Below are 16,446 nucleotides of genomic sequence, written 5' to 3'. Positions count from 1 at the left end.
TGATGGTGGCCTCGTAGAAGGAATTTGTGAGTGTTCCTCCCTCTGCTATATTTTGGAAGAGTTTGAGAAGGATAGGTGTTAGCTCTTCTCTAAATGTTTGATAGAATTCGCCTGTGAAGCCATCTGGTCCTGGGCTTTTGTTTGTTGGAATATTTTTAATCATAGTTTCAATTTCAGTGCTTATGATTGGTCTGTTCATATTTTCTATTTCTTCCTGTTTCCGTCTTGGCAGGTTGTGCATTTCTAAGAATTTGTCTATTTCTTCCAGATTGTCCATTTTATTGACATAGAGTTGCTTGTAGTAATCTCTCATGATCTTTTGTATTTCTGTAGTGTCAGTTGTTACTTCTCCTTTTTCATTACTAATTCTATTGATTTGAGTCTTCTCCCTTTTTTTCTTGATGAGTCTGGCTAGTGGTTTATCTATTTTGTTTATCTTCTCAAAGAACCAGCTTTTAGTTTTATTGATCTTTGCTATTGTTTCCTTCTTTTCTTTTTCATTTATTTCTGATCTGATTTTTATGATTTCTTTCCTTCTGCTAGCTTTGGGGTTTTTTTGTTCTTCTTTCTCTAATTGCTTTAGGTGCAAGGTTAGGTTGTTTATTCGAGATGTTTCCTGCTTCTTAAGGTGGGCTTGTATTGCTATAAACTTCCCCCTTAGAACTGCTTTTGCTGCATCCCATAGGTTTTGGGTCGTTGTGTCTCCATTGTCATTTGTTTCTAGGTATTTTTTTATTTCCTCTTTGATTTCTTCAGTGATCACTTCATTATTAACTAGTGTATTGTTTAGCCTCCATGTGTTTGTATTTTTTACAGATCTTTTCCTGTAATTGATATCTTGTTTCATAGCATTGTGGTCGGAAAAGATACTTGATACAATTTTAATTTTCTTAAATTTACCAAGGCTTGATTTGTGACCTAAGATATGATCTATCCTGGAGAATGTTCCATGAGCACTTGAGAATAATGTGTATTCTGTTGTTTTTGGATGGAATGTCCTATAAATATCAATTAAGTCCGTCTTGTTTAATGTTTCATTTAAAGCTTGTGTTTCCTTATTTATTTTCAATTTGGATGATGTGTCCATGGGTGAAAGTGGGGTGTTAAAGTCCCCTACTATGAATGTGTTACTGTTGATTTCCCCTTTTATGGCTATTAGTATTTGCCATATGTATTGAGGTGCTCCTATGTTGGGTGCATAAATATTTACAATTGTTATATCTTCTTCTTGGATTGATCCCTTGATCATTATGTAGTGTCCTTCTTTGTCTCTTCTAATAGTCCTTATTTTAAAGTCTATTTTGTCTGATATGAGAATTGCTACTCCAGCTTTCTTTTGGTTTCCATTTGCATGGAATATCTTTTTCCATCCCCTTACTTTCAGTCTTATGTGTCTCTATGTCTGAAGTGGGTCTCTTGTAGACAGCATATATAAGGGTCTTGTTTTTGTATACATTCAGCCAATCTGTGTCTTTTGGTGAGAGCATTTAGTCCATTTACATTTAAGGTAATTATCAATATGTATGTTCCTATTCCCATTTTCTAAATTGTTTTGGGTTCATTATTATAGGTCTTTTCCTTCTCTTGTGTTTCTTGTCTAGAGAAGTTCCTTTAGCATTTGTTGTAAAGCTGGTTTGGTGGTGCTGAACTCTGTCAGCTTTTGCTTGTCTGTAAAGGTTTTAATTTCTCCATCAAATCTGAATGAGATCCTTGCTGGGTAGGGTAGTCTTGGTTGCAGGTTTTTCTCCTTCATCACTTTCAGTATGTCCTGCCACTCCCTCCTGTCTTGTAGAGCTTCTGCTGAGAGATCAGCTGTTAACCTTATGGGGATTCCCTTGTGTGTTACTTGTTGTTTTTCCCTTGTTGCTTTTAATATGTTCTCTTTGTATTTAATTTTTTGACAGTTTGATTAATATGTGTCTTGGCTTGTTTCTCCTTGGATTTATCCTGTATAGGACTCTCTGTGCTTCCTGGACTTGATTAACTATTTCCTTTCCCATATTAGGGAAGTTTTCAACTATAATCTCTTCAAATATTTTCTCAGTCCCTTTCTTTTTCTCTTCTTCTTCTGGAACCCCTATAGTTCGAATGTTGGTGCGTTTAATGTTGTCCCAGAGGTCTCTGAGACTGTCCACAGTTCTTTTCATTCTTTTTTCTTTATTCTGCTCTGCAGTAGTTATTTCCACTATTTTATCTTCCAGGTCACTTATCCGTTCTTCTGCCTCAGTTATTCTGCTGTTGATTCCATCTAGAGTACTTTCAATTTCATTTATTGTGTTGTTCATCGTTGCTTGTTTCATCTTTATTTCTTCTAGGTCCTTGTTAACTGTTTCTTGCATTTTGTCCATTCTATTTCCAAGATTTTGGATCATCTTTAGTATCATTATTCTGAATTCTTTTTCAGGTAGACTGCCTATTTCCTCTTCATTTGTTAGGTCTGGTGCATTTTTATCTTGCTCCTTTATCTGCTGTGTGTTTTTCTGTCTTCTCATTTTGCTTATCTTACTGTGTTTGGGGTCTCCCTTTTGCAGGCTGCAGGTTCGTAGTTCCCGCTGTTTTTGATGTCTGTCTCCAGTGGCTAAGGTTGGTTCAGTGGGTTGTGTAGGCTTCCTGGTGGAGGGGACTAGTGCCTGTGTTATGGTGGATGAGGCTGGATCTTGTCTCTCTAGTGGGCAGGTTCGTGTCTGGTGGTGTGTTTTGGGGTGTCTGTTGCCTTATTATGATTTTAGGCAGCCTCTCTGCTAATGGGTGGGGTTGTGTTCCTGTTTTGCTAGTTGTTTGGCATAGGTTGTCCAGCACTGTAGCTTGCTGGTCGTTGAGTGAAGCTGGGTGCTGGTGTTAAGATGGAGGTCTCTGGGAGATTTTCGCCATTTGATATTATGTGGAGCTGGGAGGTCTCTTGTTGACCAGTGTCCTGAAGTTGGCTCTCCTACCTCAGAGGCAGAGCCCTGAATCCTGGCTGGAGCACCAAGAGCCTTTCATCCACACGGCTCAGAATAAAAGGGAGAAAAAGTAGAGAGAATTAGTAGAATGATGAAGAAAGAAAGAAAGAAAGAAAGGAGGGAAGGAAGGATGGAAGAAAGAAAGAAAGAAAGAAGCAAAGAAGGAAAGAAGGCAAGAAGGAAAGAAAGGAGGGAGGGAGGGAGGAAGGGAGGAAGGAGGGAAAGAAGGAAAAAAGAAAGAAAGAAGATACAGTAAAATAAAATAAAGTATAATAAAGTTATTGAATTAAAAAATACTTATTTAGAAAAAAAAAAGGGGACGGATAGAACCTTAGGACAAATGTTGGAAGCAAAGCTATACAGACAAAATCTTACACAGAAGCATACACATACACCCTCACAAAAAGAGGTAAAGGGGAAAAAAATCATAAATCTTGCTCTCAGAGACCACCTCCTCAATTTGGGATGATTTGTTGTCTAAAGGAGGGAGGGAGGGAGGGAAGGAAGGAAGGAAGGAAGGAAGGAAGGAAGGAAGGAAGGAAAAGTATAATAAAATTATTAAAATTAAAATTAATTATTAAGAAAAAGAATTTAAAATAAAAAACCATGGACGGATAGAACCCTAGGACAAATGGTGGAAGCAAAACTATACAGACAAGATCTCACACAGAAGCATACACATACACACTTCCAAAAAGAGGAAAAGGGGAAAAAATAATAAATCTTGCTCTCCAAGTCCACCTCCTCTATTTGGGATGACTTGTCTATTCATGTATTCCACAGATGCAGGGTACATCAAGTTGATTGTGGAGCTTTAATCCGCTGTTTCTGAGGCTTTTGGGAGGTCTGAGGTCTTCTGCCAGCCTTCAGTAGGTGTTCTGTAGGAGTTGTTCCACGTGTAGATGTATTTCTGGTGTGCCTTTGAGATGCAAATGTCCTATCAGGTCTTCTCAGGAACTCTTCTCTCTGCCATCTTTTTAAACTTTGTGCTTAGTCCAGTCTCACTTGCTCACAGGGTCCTCGGTGCAGAGGCCTTGCACCAGGCACTTCACACCAGAGTTAGTAGTGTGAGACGGCTGTGCGGTCACCTCAGCTCCGGCTGCGAGCAGAGACGCTGCAGGGGAAGCTCCACTAAGAGTTTTAAAATTGTTTTTCTGTTACTTCTTGGTCTGTTTCTTCTAGTGGCTAAAAATATTCTTAATTTTCACCATTAAAAAATATCTGGATATACCTCACAAATATGAGTATTTAAATAATACATATAAGTGCATTTCAGCATTTCAGAAGCAATGTGTGTCATTTGAAGATTTTCCTTGAACAAATGCAAAGCAAATATTAATTTAAAAGATTAAAGGGATCTTTTAAATATTTATGTACTCAAATTATAAATCTAGTAAAGATGACATTTTACCTTATGCTAGTTATATATTAATAATGACAGCTGTGTTTTATTAGCACACTTTTCTTGTAAATTGTGTTTTGTGGAGTTATGTTTGGGCTGGGGTGTAAGAGCACAATTAATCCACATCACATGCATTTTATATTAAACAGTGGAAAAAAAGTGAATTACATTTATCCACCAGTATCTGTTTTTAAACCATAAAAGTCACAGTTGAATTACATCCCTTTAATTACATGTTTTTCAGAAGAAACTATGTGAAACTTCATGTCGATGAATGTTATTACTATCACGCCTGTGCCGGCTTAATGCCAAAGACTATTCTAAAAATAATGTGACAATAAGCATCCAAATATATGAAAGCATAGTGTACTTGGGACAAAGCATATGAATGGCTGAACTTTTTATGCTTAAATTAGGAGTTAGAGCATCAATTTACAATAGCCTTTAAACATTTTAGTACTGTAAATGTGTGTTGTGTCATTTGTAGCACCTGGTACCATGAAATTGTATTTTCTAATATTCCTATTCATTCTAGTTTTTCATACAAGGTTTTACATTGAAATTTTTTAATTGGTATGTAATTTATAACTATAGTGATATATAGAGAAGTTCCATGCATTTTCCTGAAATCCTCTGTAGTCATTCCTAACCCCTCATTTGAACCATACAGGAGATTTTAGATTTACAAAACCAGATTTAGATTTAGATTTAGATTTAGATTTAGGTTTTAGGTTTAGACTCAAAACTTGTGGTTCTCAACCATGGCTGGAAATCAGTTGCCATCCTACCGAGATTTTACAAAATACACATGCATACCCAAGCAGATATATTTTGCGAAAACTTTCCCAGTAATTCTGATGCACTGTAATGATGCTTCATCAGGATCTTGGCACTCTGTGACACCCTGCCCGAGATGCCAAACAAAAAAAGTTTAAATTTTCTTGACTTTATTTAAGTGCAGCACACAGTAGCTATTGTAGTTTATCTTTATATAAACCTAAGCAAAAAAAAAAAAAAAAAAAATCAAACTCAGTAGAAAGCTTTGTAAGTTAAAGCTATATTATATATTCATATTCATTTTAAGGTCTTAAAATATAATTCAAAATCCAATTTCCATGTTTCACAAATCCATATTCACTTTTCTTCCCAGATTTTTTAGGTGTATTAGAAATGACATTTTTAGTGTCCTAATGATTGAGATATCTGATTCCACTCCTGGTGACCTCTCCCTTCTATAAGTAAAAATATAACTCTGCCTAGCTTAAGTCCAAATCCATGATTCTACAAAAGAATAAAGCCTTGAAGGATTTAATAAATATTCTATGGGAAATTATAATAAGATTTTCAATTGGGGAGGCCACAAGAACCAAGACTTGAGTAAAAAGGAGATACTGACTCTTATTTGTTCAGTGGTTATTTTAAAACCAGAATGATCAAATGATCTGGTCTTTTCAAATCTATATATAACCTTAGCTGTTTCTTTTTCTAATTCAGGAACATTTTTAAAAGTCATAGCATGGTCAACTCTCTGATTTAGAAACATATAAAAACTGAATTTTAACTTTAAGCTTAAGTTGTAGAAGTAATCCTCCAGGGACTGTTTTCTGCAAAGTCACTTATAAATCAATGGTTGAGAACTCAGAATGCATTTTCCCATAAATACTTCTTTTAGAGCTTCTGCTTAAGTCCCTAGGCAGAGCCATAAAAGCCTCTTTAACACAGACTACAGCTAAAGGATGTAACTTTCAATATGGAAGGGGGCCTGTAGTTTCCTTCAAAAAAAGAAAGTGTGTTTTCCTCCCCCTCTACATGCCTTGTCTTGGGCAAAAAAATTTTAAATGCCATTTTTCTGTGGCATCCACCCATTTCTTCATATCCTCTTTCCAGGTCCTCAGATATTCAACTTTTATTGTTTTTAATTCCATGTGGTAACACACCTTCCCTAGGCTTCTCCTCTCATTCCCAGGGTAGGCCTTTTTCCACTACATAGAATCACCTGTAACCTGGACCTTCACCCCACCCTAATCTAAGCTGCCATTCTCTCATTGCCACAGATCTCAGCTGGATATAAAGTTAGACTAATTCATACTAATATGTGATTCACAAATACTATTTTAATTCTGCTAGATAAGTTTGCATTTTTTACATGAACTTGTGAATCCAAATTTTTTTTTCATTTTACTTTATTCTGGTAATTATACTTGACATGAGATCTACTCTCTTGACAAATTTTTAAGTGTACAATATAGTATTGTTCACTATAGGTACAGTGTTGTACAGCAGCTCTCTAGAGCTTATTCATCTTGCTTAACTAAAACTTTATGCCCATTGATGAGTAACTCCCCGTATCCCCCCGCACCGCCCCCAGCCCCTGGCAACCACCATTCCACCCTTTTATCTCTATTCTCACATCCTATTCTGATTCAATTTTTTGGTGTTTAATTCACCCCTACAACATGTTATTTCTTGTCTAATATGCTTTGCTTTTATGGTTCCCTCTTCCAGGAATGCCCTTCTAGTCTTTTGCCACCTGAGTTTTTCATGATAAGCATCATATCTTCTGGAGGTCCTTGCTGAAACCCCAAGTTCATTCTTTCAGCAAAGGTCATGTCTTTGTATTGAATACTATACTTTATTCTGTCTTTGAAGGCCTTTGAAGGATTTTAAGCAAATGATTGGCAGGGTGATATTTGTATTTTCAAAACATTGAATATATTTGTTTAAAAAAAAAAAAAACGTTGTGAGACTTCCTTGGTGGTCCAGTGGTAAAGAATCTGCCTTCCAATGCAGGGGACACAGGTTTGATCCCTGGTCAGGGAACTAAGGTCCCACATGCCGTGGAGCAACTGAGACCACGTGCCACAACTACTGAGCTTATGCGCCTCAACTAGAGAGCCTGTGTGCCGCAAACTACAGAGCCCACACGCTGTGGAGCCCACGCACCACAGCTACAGAGCCCATGCACCCTGTAGCCTGTGTGCCACAACTAGAGAAGAGAAAACCCACACGCCACAACTAGAGAGAAGCCCGCGCGCTGCAATGACGAGACCACGAGCCGAAACCAAGACCTGACGCAGCCAAAATTAAATTAAATAAATAAATCCTTAAAAATAAAAAACGTTGTTAGACAATAATGTGATGACTTCAGGACAACATAGCACATTTGCACTAAGCACAGACTAAGTACTTGAGCTCACCCTAGGATGAATGGACACTGAGCGGCTTAAAGTGTCCATGGGGCACAACCCACAAGGTAGGGTTTTAAAAACCATCGTCCAGAGCTTTCATTACTGTGGAGACAATGTGACATGCCAGTGACTGCTCAGATCTGGGAGATGTGCTCCAGGGCCTGAGAGGAGGTTGTGTGGAGCTCTGTCAGAAGTAGCAGATTTTTTTTTTTTTTTCTCCTTTGCGGTACGTGGGCCTCCCACTGCTGTGGCCTCTCCTGTCGCGGAGCACAGGCTCCGGACGTGCAGGCCCAGCGGCCATGGCTCACGGGGCCAGCTGCTCTGCGGCACGTGGGATCCCCCCAGACCGGGGCACAAACCCGCGTCCCCTGCATCGGCAGGCGGACTCCCAACCACTGCGCCACCAGGGAAGCCAATAGCAGATATTATTATGTGTACCTTTCAGAAACCACCTTCCAATCAGGCTCACCCTCTCTGTCACTTAGAGGTTAAGCTCCGTGTTTCTTAACAGTCGGTCTGAGAACGCAAAGAAAAAGAAGAATGAAGACAAACTGAATTCCAGCTACTAAGCTCTGAGATGCAGTGTGTAAATATGCCACATTTGCTCTCTTCTATTTGAATCTGCCTTCCTGGGGAAAAAAAAAATGTCATTAAAAAATTCATAGTTTCTTTTTGATTAATCTCTAGAAGTCAGCCCAAAGATATTAAATCTCAGCACTCTCACATTTTTCTCCTCCCCTCATAAACAATTCAATTCAACTTGAATTAATATTTATTGAGTGCTGACACAAGGCATGGCAGTATAGTGGATGCTGTGACAGAACGGCTACATAAAAGGAAGAAAACCAGCGTCCTACCTTAAAAAAAAAAACAAACCATGTTTTTTTATACAAGGCAATAGGAATAATGTAGTAATAGCAACCAGTGCACTATAAGATAGTATCAAAGGTTATTTAACTCAGTCACTATTTATTAACCATCCACCATATTCAAGAAAACCAATATATCCTAAACTACACTTGAGGAGGCTTATGTTAACAAGGGCTAGAAAAAGGAGTATAGAATTTGTTTGAAGGAGAGAGTTGCATCACTTGTAGAGAAACAGATTTTTGCCATACCTCATGAATGAGCGGGGTTATTCCTTTCAGCCAGTCATGGATAAATAGATCCTCACTTGTTGGTTTATCTAGATTGTTCTCTGTTTATTTTGGTTTAATGGTCTAAGAGCTCTTTCATACCTTGCTTTATTAAGCTAAATTATGCTGCCTAAACTAGCCCAGACTGGGTCATTATGGCACACTTGGGACCAACAATTTTCCAGCTAACTCCAATTAGTAATACAAGCTCTAGAATTAGACTACCTGGATTCAAGTCCTGACTTCACTATCTACTAGGTTATTAAACCTGTTTCTCCTTAAGTTTGACCATCTATAAGATGGAGACAGTAACTACCCTTATATCAGAGTTGTTTCAAGGATTAAATGAGATAATACCTCTAATGAGCTTATAACTTCATTTGGTGTATAGTGTTTAAGGAATGTTAGATTTTTTTTTCCTATAAGACTGTGGCAACAATTGAGGTTTATGAGTTCCCAAAAGAATATACAACTATTTTGGGAGATTCTCTTTAATCAAGCACACATTTTATAAACAGCAGATAGATAGATAGATAGATAGATAAATTGTCACAGGTTGGGTTCCCTGTGAAGAAGATTCTTAAAAGAATATTTGCATGAAGGAACTTTATTGGGGAGAACTCTCAGGGTCAACTCTCTTATTCCTGTGGTTTCCAGAAATTTGGAAGCTGATAGTTCTTAGCTGAGCCCCTTTCTGGAAAATGGTTTTGTCTAGAGAAAGCTGTCTCACCCAAAGCCATGACACCTTTACAGTGGTAGCCTGCATCCAATAATTAATTGATGTGGGAATATAAGGGCCCAGACCCTTCTCCTCAATTTAGACCAACTCTGAAGAGTTACTCCAGATCCACAACATTCCATGGGATATTCCAAGGCCTTTGTTGTGAATGCACTACTATTCTTTAACTTCTGTTGCTGCCCAATCCTGTTTTCTCCTATGCCCCACAGATGTTCATCCTGAGAATGTGTGATCAAGGATCAACATTTAACAAAATCAATGAGTTTTACTGCTTCACCAAGTACATTCTTATATAAAACTATTTTTGTTCTTGTTATTCATGTAGCAGAGAAGAATATGAGAATACTAGTATAGGTTAATTTGGTGCTATTACTTTAATTTGTGTTAAGACTCCTGAACTTTTACCCACCAGAGTTTTGTACCACTAGTGAAAATATCAACAAAGTGAAAAAAAGGCAGATGCATGTCTTAGTTCTCTTATAAAAAATAGTTTTGACCTTATGGACCCCTGAAAAGGTCTTGGCCATGTGAATTAGAAATAAATATACTACATTGTATAGACCCATCATAGAAAATGGAGAAAGTAGTTTATATTCTTTTCAAACACCAAAATCTCATTTTTTCATGGTGCCATGTGTCGTTATTAGAACCATGATTGCTATGTTGCTGATATGAAAGCAATTAATTCATATCTCTTCAAATGTTGGTGATAAGGATAGTTAAAATAATTTTAAAATAACTTGCATAAAATAGAAAAAGAGGGAGCACTCCCAAACTCATTCTGTAAGGCCAGCATTACCCTAATAACAAAGCCATCCAAGGACACTACAGGAGGTAAAACAAAAAACATTGTAAAAAGGAATTATACCTCACAACCAAGTGGGATTTACCTCAGTATGCAAGACTGGTTTAACGTTCCAAAATCAGTTGTTACCCATCAATCAAATGGCTAAAAAAGAAAAATCACATGATCAGAACAATAGGTGAAGAAAAAGCATTTGACACAATCCAATGCCAACTCATGATAAAAACTCTCAGTAAAGTAGGAATAGAGAAGAATGTCCTAAACTTGGTAAAGACTATGTAACAAAAAACCTGCAGCTAATGTCATACTAATGGTGAAAAACTTACAGCTGTCCCACTAAGATCAGGAACAAGCAAGGATGTACACTCTCATTACTTCTTTTCAGTATCGTACTGGAAATGTCTGTTGATGGGTGAATGGATTAAGGAAATTTGGAATATATATAATGAAATATTATTCAGCCTTAAAAAAATAAGAAAGCCCTGCCATTTAGCACAATGTGGATGAGCCTGGAGGACATTATGCTGAGTAATAAGTCAGAGAAAGGTAAATACTGCATGGTGTCATTTACATGTGGAATCAAAAAAAAAGTTGAACTCATATAAACAGAGAGTAGAAAACTGTTTGCCAGCAGGCGGGGTTGGGGTGGGGGGAGTCGGGAAAATAGGCAAAGGTTTGTAAAAAGGGTACAAACTATCAGTTATATGGTGAATAAGTTCTGAGGATATAGTGTATAACATGGTGACTATAGCTGCTAACACTGTATTGTATGATTGAAATTTGCTAAGAGAGTACAATTTAAAAGTTCTCACACACACACACAAAACAGTGTAACAAAAAAGAAACATATATATATATATATATATATATATATATATATACCTTGCATGATAACCAAAAAGTGGAAGTAACTCTGTCTGTCACTGATGAATAGATAAACAAAATTAATAAAATATTTTTCTTCATTAAAAATGCTAAAATATTGATACATGCTACAACATGAATGAACCTTGAAACATACTAAGTGAAAGAAGACAGTCAAAAAAGACCACATATTGTATAATTCCATTTATATGAAATACCTAAAATAGGCAAGAGATAGAGCTAGAAAGTTGATTAGTAGTTGCCTATGAATGTTGGAGGGAGTTGGGAGAGATGGGGAGTAACTGCTAGTTAATGTAGGGTTTTGGGGGGGAATGATGAAAAAGTTCTAAAATTGATTATGGTGATGGTTACACAACTCTATGAATACACTAAAAATGATTACATTGTATACTTTAAAAGCATAAATTATATGGTATGTGAACTATATCTCAATAAAGCCATTAAGAAAAAACTTGGAGCAAAATTTTAGCAAATCAGAGCCAACATTGTAAAAAGGAATTATACCTCACAACCAAGTGGGATTTACCTCAGTATGCAAGACTAGTTTAACTTTCCAAAATCAGTTGTTACCCATCATATCAAATGGCTAAAAAAGAAAAATCACATGATCAGAACAATAGGTGAAGAAAAAGCATTTGACACAATCCAATGCCAACTCATGATAAAAACTCTCAGTAAAGTAGGAATAGAGAAGAATGTCCTAAACTTGATAAAGATTATGTAACAAAAAACCTGCAGCTAACGTCATACTAATGGTGAAAAACTTAAAGCTGTCCCACTAAGATCAGGAACAAGCAAGGATGTACACTCTCATTACTTCTTTTCAGTATCGTACTGGAAGTACTACCTAATGCAGTAAGACAAGAAGTTGGGATGGGGGGGGCAGTTGGAATATAGTCTTTATTTGCAGATGACATGTCATCTATGTAGAAAATCTGAAAGAATTGACCAAAAAGCCTAGACTAATAAGCAATTATAACAAGGTTGTAGGATACAAGGTTAATATACAAAAGTCATTTGCTTTCTTACATACCAGTAATGAGCAAGTGGAATTTGAGATTAAAAACAACACCATTTACATTAGCACCCCACAAATGAAATACTTAGGTGTAAATCTAACAAAGTATGTCTAAGATCTAAATGAGGAAAACTACAAAACTGTTATGAAATCAAAGAAGAACTAAATAAATGGAGAAATGTTCCATGTTCGTGGATAGGAAGACTCAATATTATTAAGATGTAGTTCTTCCCAAGTTGATCTACAATTTCAATAAAATCCCAATGAAAATCCCAGTAAGTTGGGGCTTCCCTGGTGGCGCAGTGGTTGAGAGTCTGCCTGCCGATGCAGGGGACATGGGTTCGTGCCCCGGTCTGGGAGGATCCTACATGCTGCGGAGCGGCTGGGCCCGTGAGCCATAGCTGCTGAGCCTGCGCATCCGGAGCCTGTGCTCCGCAACGGGAGAGGCCACAACAGTGAGAGGACCCGCGTACCGCCAAAAAAAAAAAAAAAAAATCCCAGTAAGTTATTTTATGATATTAACCAACTGATTCTAAAGTTTAGAGACAGAAGACCCAGAATGGCTAACACAGTACTGATGAAGATCAAAGTTGGGGACTGACACAACTTCAAGACTTATAAAGCTATAGTAATCAAGACAGTGTGGTACAGGTGAAAGAATAGACAGATGGATCAATAGAACAGAATAGAGAGGCTACGATGAACATAGTCAACTGGTCTTTGACATAGGAGCAAAAGTAATACCATGGAGAAAAAATAGTCTTTTCAACAAATGGCACTGGAACAGCTGGACATCCACATGCAAAAAAAAAAAAAAAGAATCTAGACAGAGACCCTTACACCCTTCACAAAACTTAACTCAAAATAAATCACAAATCTAAATGTGAATCACAAAATCATTAAACTCCTAGAAGATAACATAGGAGAAAACCTAGACAACGTTGGATATGGCAATGACTTTTTAGATACAACACCAAAGACACAATGCAAGAAAGGAATAATTGATAAGCTGGATTTCATTAAAACTTCAAACTTCTATTCTGTAAAAGACAACGTCAAGAGAATGAGGAGCCACAGACTGGGGAAACTATTTTCAAAAGACACATCTGATAAAAGACTGTTATCCAAAATATGGAAAAACTATTAAATCAACAACCCAATTAAAAAATGGGTCAAACTACTAGGTATAAAATAAATAAGTTACAAGGGTATAATGTACAGCACAGGAAACATAGTCAATATTTATAGCAACTTTGTATGTGTAATCTATAAAAATGCTGAATTACTACATTGTATACCTGAAACTAGTATAATATTTTAAATCAACCATACTTCAGTTTTTTTAAAAGCAAGCTGAAAGGAAATAAAAGACAATAGAAAGAAAAAGAAAAGGCCAAACACCTTAACAGAAACCTCACAATAGAAGATATACAGTTAGCAAATAAGGACGTGAAGATTCTCCATCAGGGAGATGAAAATTAAAATGAGATACCACTTTGCTCTTATCAGAATGGCCAAAATCAGTAACACTGACAACACCAAATGTTGGTGAAGATGTGGAACAACAGGAACTCTCCTTCATTGCTGGTGTGAATGCAAAATGGTACAGCCACGTTGGAAGACAGGCAGTTTCTTACAAAAACGAAGCATACTCTTTCCATACGATCCAGCTATTGCCCTCCTTGGTATTTAGCCAAAGGAATCAAAAACTTATGTCCACATAAAAGCCTGCAGCTATATAAACTGCTATAAACAGTCTATAAACAGAGATGTTTACAGCAGCTTTATTTGTAATTGCCAAAACTTTGAAGCAACCAAGATGTCCTTCAGTAAGTATATGGGTAAATAAACTGTACATAAAGACAATGGAATATTATTCACCACTAAAAATAATGAGCTCTCAAGCCAGGAAAAGACATGGAGGAATCTTAAATGCATACAACTAAGTGAAAGAAGCCAATCTGAAAAGGCTGTGTACTGCTTCCAACCATATGACATTCTGGAAAAGACAAAACTATGAGACCATGAAAAAATAAGTGGTTGCCAGGGGAGGGGGGGTGGCAGGTGTGATAAACAGGTGGAACACAGAGGCTTTTTAGAGCAGTGAAAGTACTATGTTATTGATATACGGTACTATACATAAACAGTATGTGATATGTAATGGTGCGTACATGTTATAATACATTTGTCCAAACCCAAAAATGTACAACACCAAGAATGAATCCTAATGTTGAAACCATGGACTTCAGGCGATTATGATTTGTCATTGCAGATTCACCAGTTGTAACAAATGTACCATTCCAGTGAAGGATGTTGATAATCGTGTGGGGAGGCTATGCATGTGGTGGGGGGCAGAAGGTATATGGGAAATCTCTGTACCTTCCTCTTAATTTTGCTTTGAACCTAAAAGTGTTCCAAAAAATAGTCTTTTTTTTTAAAGAAATAACTTGGTGCTTTGTGCCACCCTCAGAACAAGATAGGAAGTTAAATTTCAACCTGGTGTTAAGTAACTATTTCTCTTTATAATGTAAGAGTTTCTGTTGCCAACTGATTTTTCAGGAAAGTGAGTGGAGAATTTTCTGATTAATATTAAAATGACAAAAACTACATATGATTATAAGTTTTTATTAAATAATGACTATTATTAAAATACATGATGGGCTGTGCTATGTGTTTTGTATGTGATTCTCACTACAATTCTGAGTTAGATTATACTATTCTCATTGTAGAGATAAGGAAACTGAGGCACTCTTTAGTGTTCAGATCATCCATTAACATTTCCTACTATACAGAAATTCTGCCTTGACAAGAACTGTTGATACCAGATAACTTCACTTACTAATACGTAAAAGAACCATCTCTTTAAAATCAGTGTAATCCTTTCTAGTCCAAAAGAATTTATGCTTTCAAAGGCTTTGAGATACCTAATAGAGGAGAGGTAGGTAGGGTACATGACAGAAGAGGCAGATTTCATCTAATTGTGCACTGTCTAAGAAGATGGATGGGAAACGTAAAGAGCTAATAACACCAAAGATTTTCTTTGCTAGGTTATCTTTTATACATTAATTATACAGAAGAGCCTGCTTAAATGGATACTCTTGCTGTAGAATGTTTCTTTTAAGAGAGTGTTCTTTTCCTTACTCTGCACTTGAGTTGGGAGATATTATCAGAGAGCTATCGGGGACGTATGTTGATAAGTAAGATGAAGTTTATTCCATTTGCAATATAAGTTTATTTATTTAACTGACTGATGAATCATCATTGTACAGGAGACCATGTCACTGTGATAGGGTCAAATCGTCACTGTGTTTAAGCTACTCTATGGTTTTAAATCGTATATCCATGAAATCTGCTTTAACTTTGCAAATTTTGAGATACTCTTATGTATGCCTCTATCACACTGTATAAGGTAATATAGTCCTCTAGTCTCTTAATAGATATTAATTTTTAATATCATTCATAAATAAATGTTACCCGATGTGTGAAACCGACTTGAGAATCTCATGTTTCTCAATAACCCCATTAATGACAACAATCTCCAAATAACTAAGTAGAACAATATGCATTATTTTTCAAACTTAAATTATTTTTATATTCATTTTCTCTACATTTGTACTCTTGTACTATTTGTATCTGGTCTTGTTGGTGCACACATCTTGTATGAATGACAACTGGATTTTTTTTACTTTTTAAAAAAATATTATTTTTATTTAGAAAACAAATTTGTGGTTACCAGTGTGGAGAGTGTAGGGGCGAGGGACAAATTAAGGGCATGGGATTAATATATACAGATTAGTATTTATAAAATACATAAGGATATACTGTATACCCATCATCTTGCAATAACCTATACTGGAGTATAATTTGCAAAAAATACTAAATCACTATGCTCTACACCTGAAGCTAATACAATATTGTAAATCAATTATACTTCAGTTAAAAATATTTTTTTAAATCAAGGTGAGAGGCATAAATAGTCAAGGGATTAATTACTACATACCAGTGCTGTGCTTGGCTTGTTATTCATATTTCTTTTAATTTTCCCGCTGGGAACTATAATAAAATAGTCCTGTTTTCAGTCAATTGCCAACTCCTTTCTTTATATTTGCTCTATATTGTTTTCCCTGGGTATCCGCGGGGGATTGGTTCCAAGACCAGCCTCAGATACAAAAACATGCAGATGCTCAAGTTCCATAGCCAGCCCTGTGTATCCGTGGATTCTGCATCCTCGGATACAACCAACCCAGGACTGTAAACATAGTACTGTACACTATCTGCCGGCTGGTGGAACCCACAGATGAGGAAGGCCAACTGTGTATTTATTGAAAAAA

The 16,446-nt window shown here is 36.6% G+C and overlaps 1 protein-coding gene across 2 annotated transcripts in view; it reads left to right on the top strand.

Moving 5' to 3' along the window:
* Positions 1 to 16,446, top strand: part of EPHA6 (EPH receptor A6) — an 893,594-nt gene that overhangs the window by 737,589 nt on the left and 139,559 nt on the right. The window lies entirely within an intron of this gene.

Source organism: Orcinus orca, chromosome 5, assembly GCF_937001465.1.
Source record: "Orcinus orca chromosome 5, mOrcOrc1.1, whole genome shotgun sequence".
Lineage (NCBI taxonomy): Eukaryota > Metazoa > Chordata > Mammalia > Artiodactyla > Delphinidae > Orcinus > Orcinus orca.
This window is presented reverse-complemented; position numbering and strand designations above follow the sequence as displayed.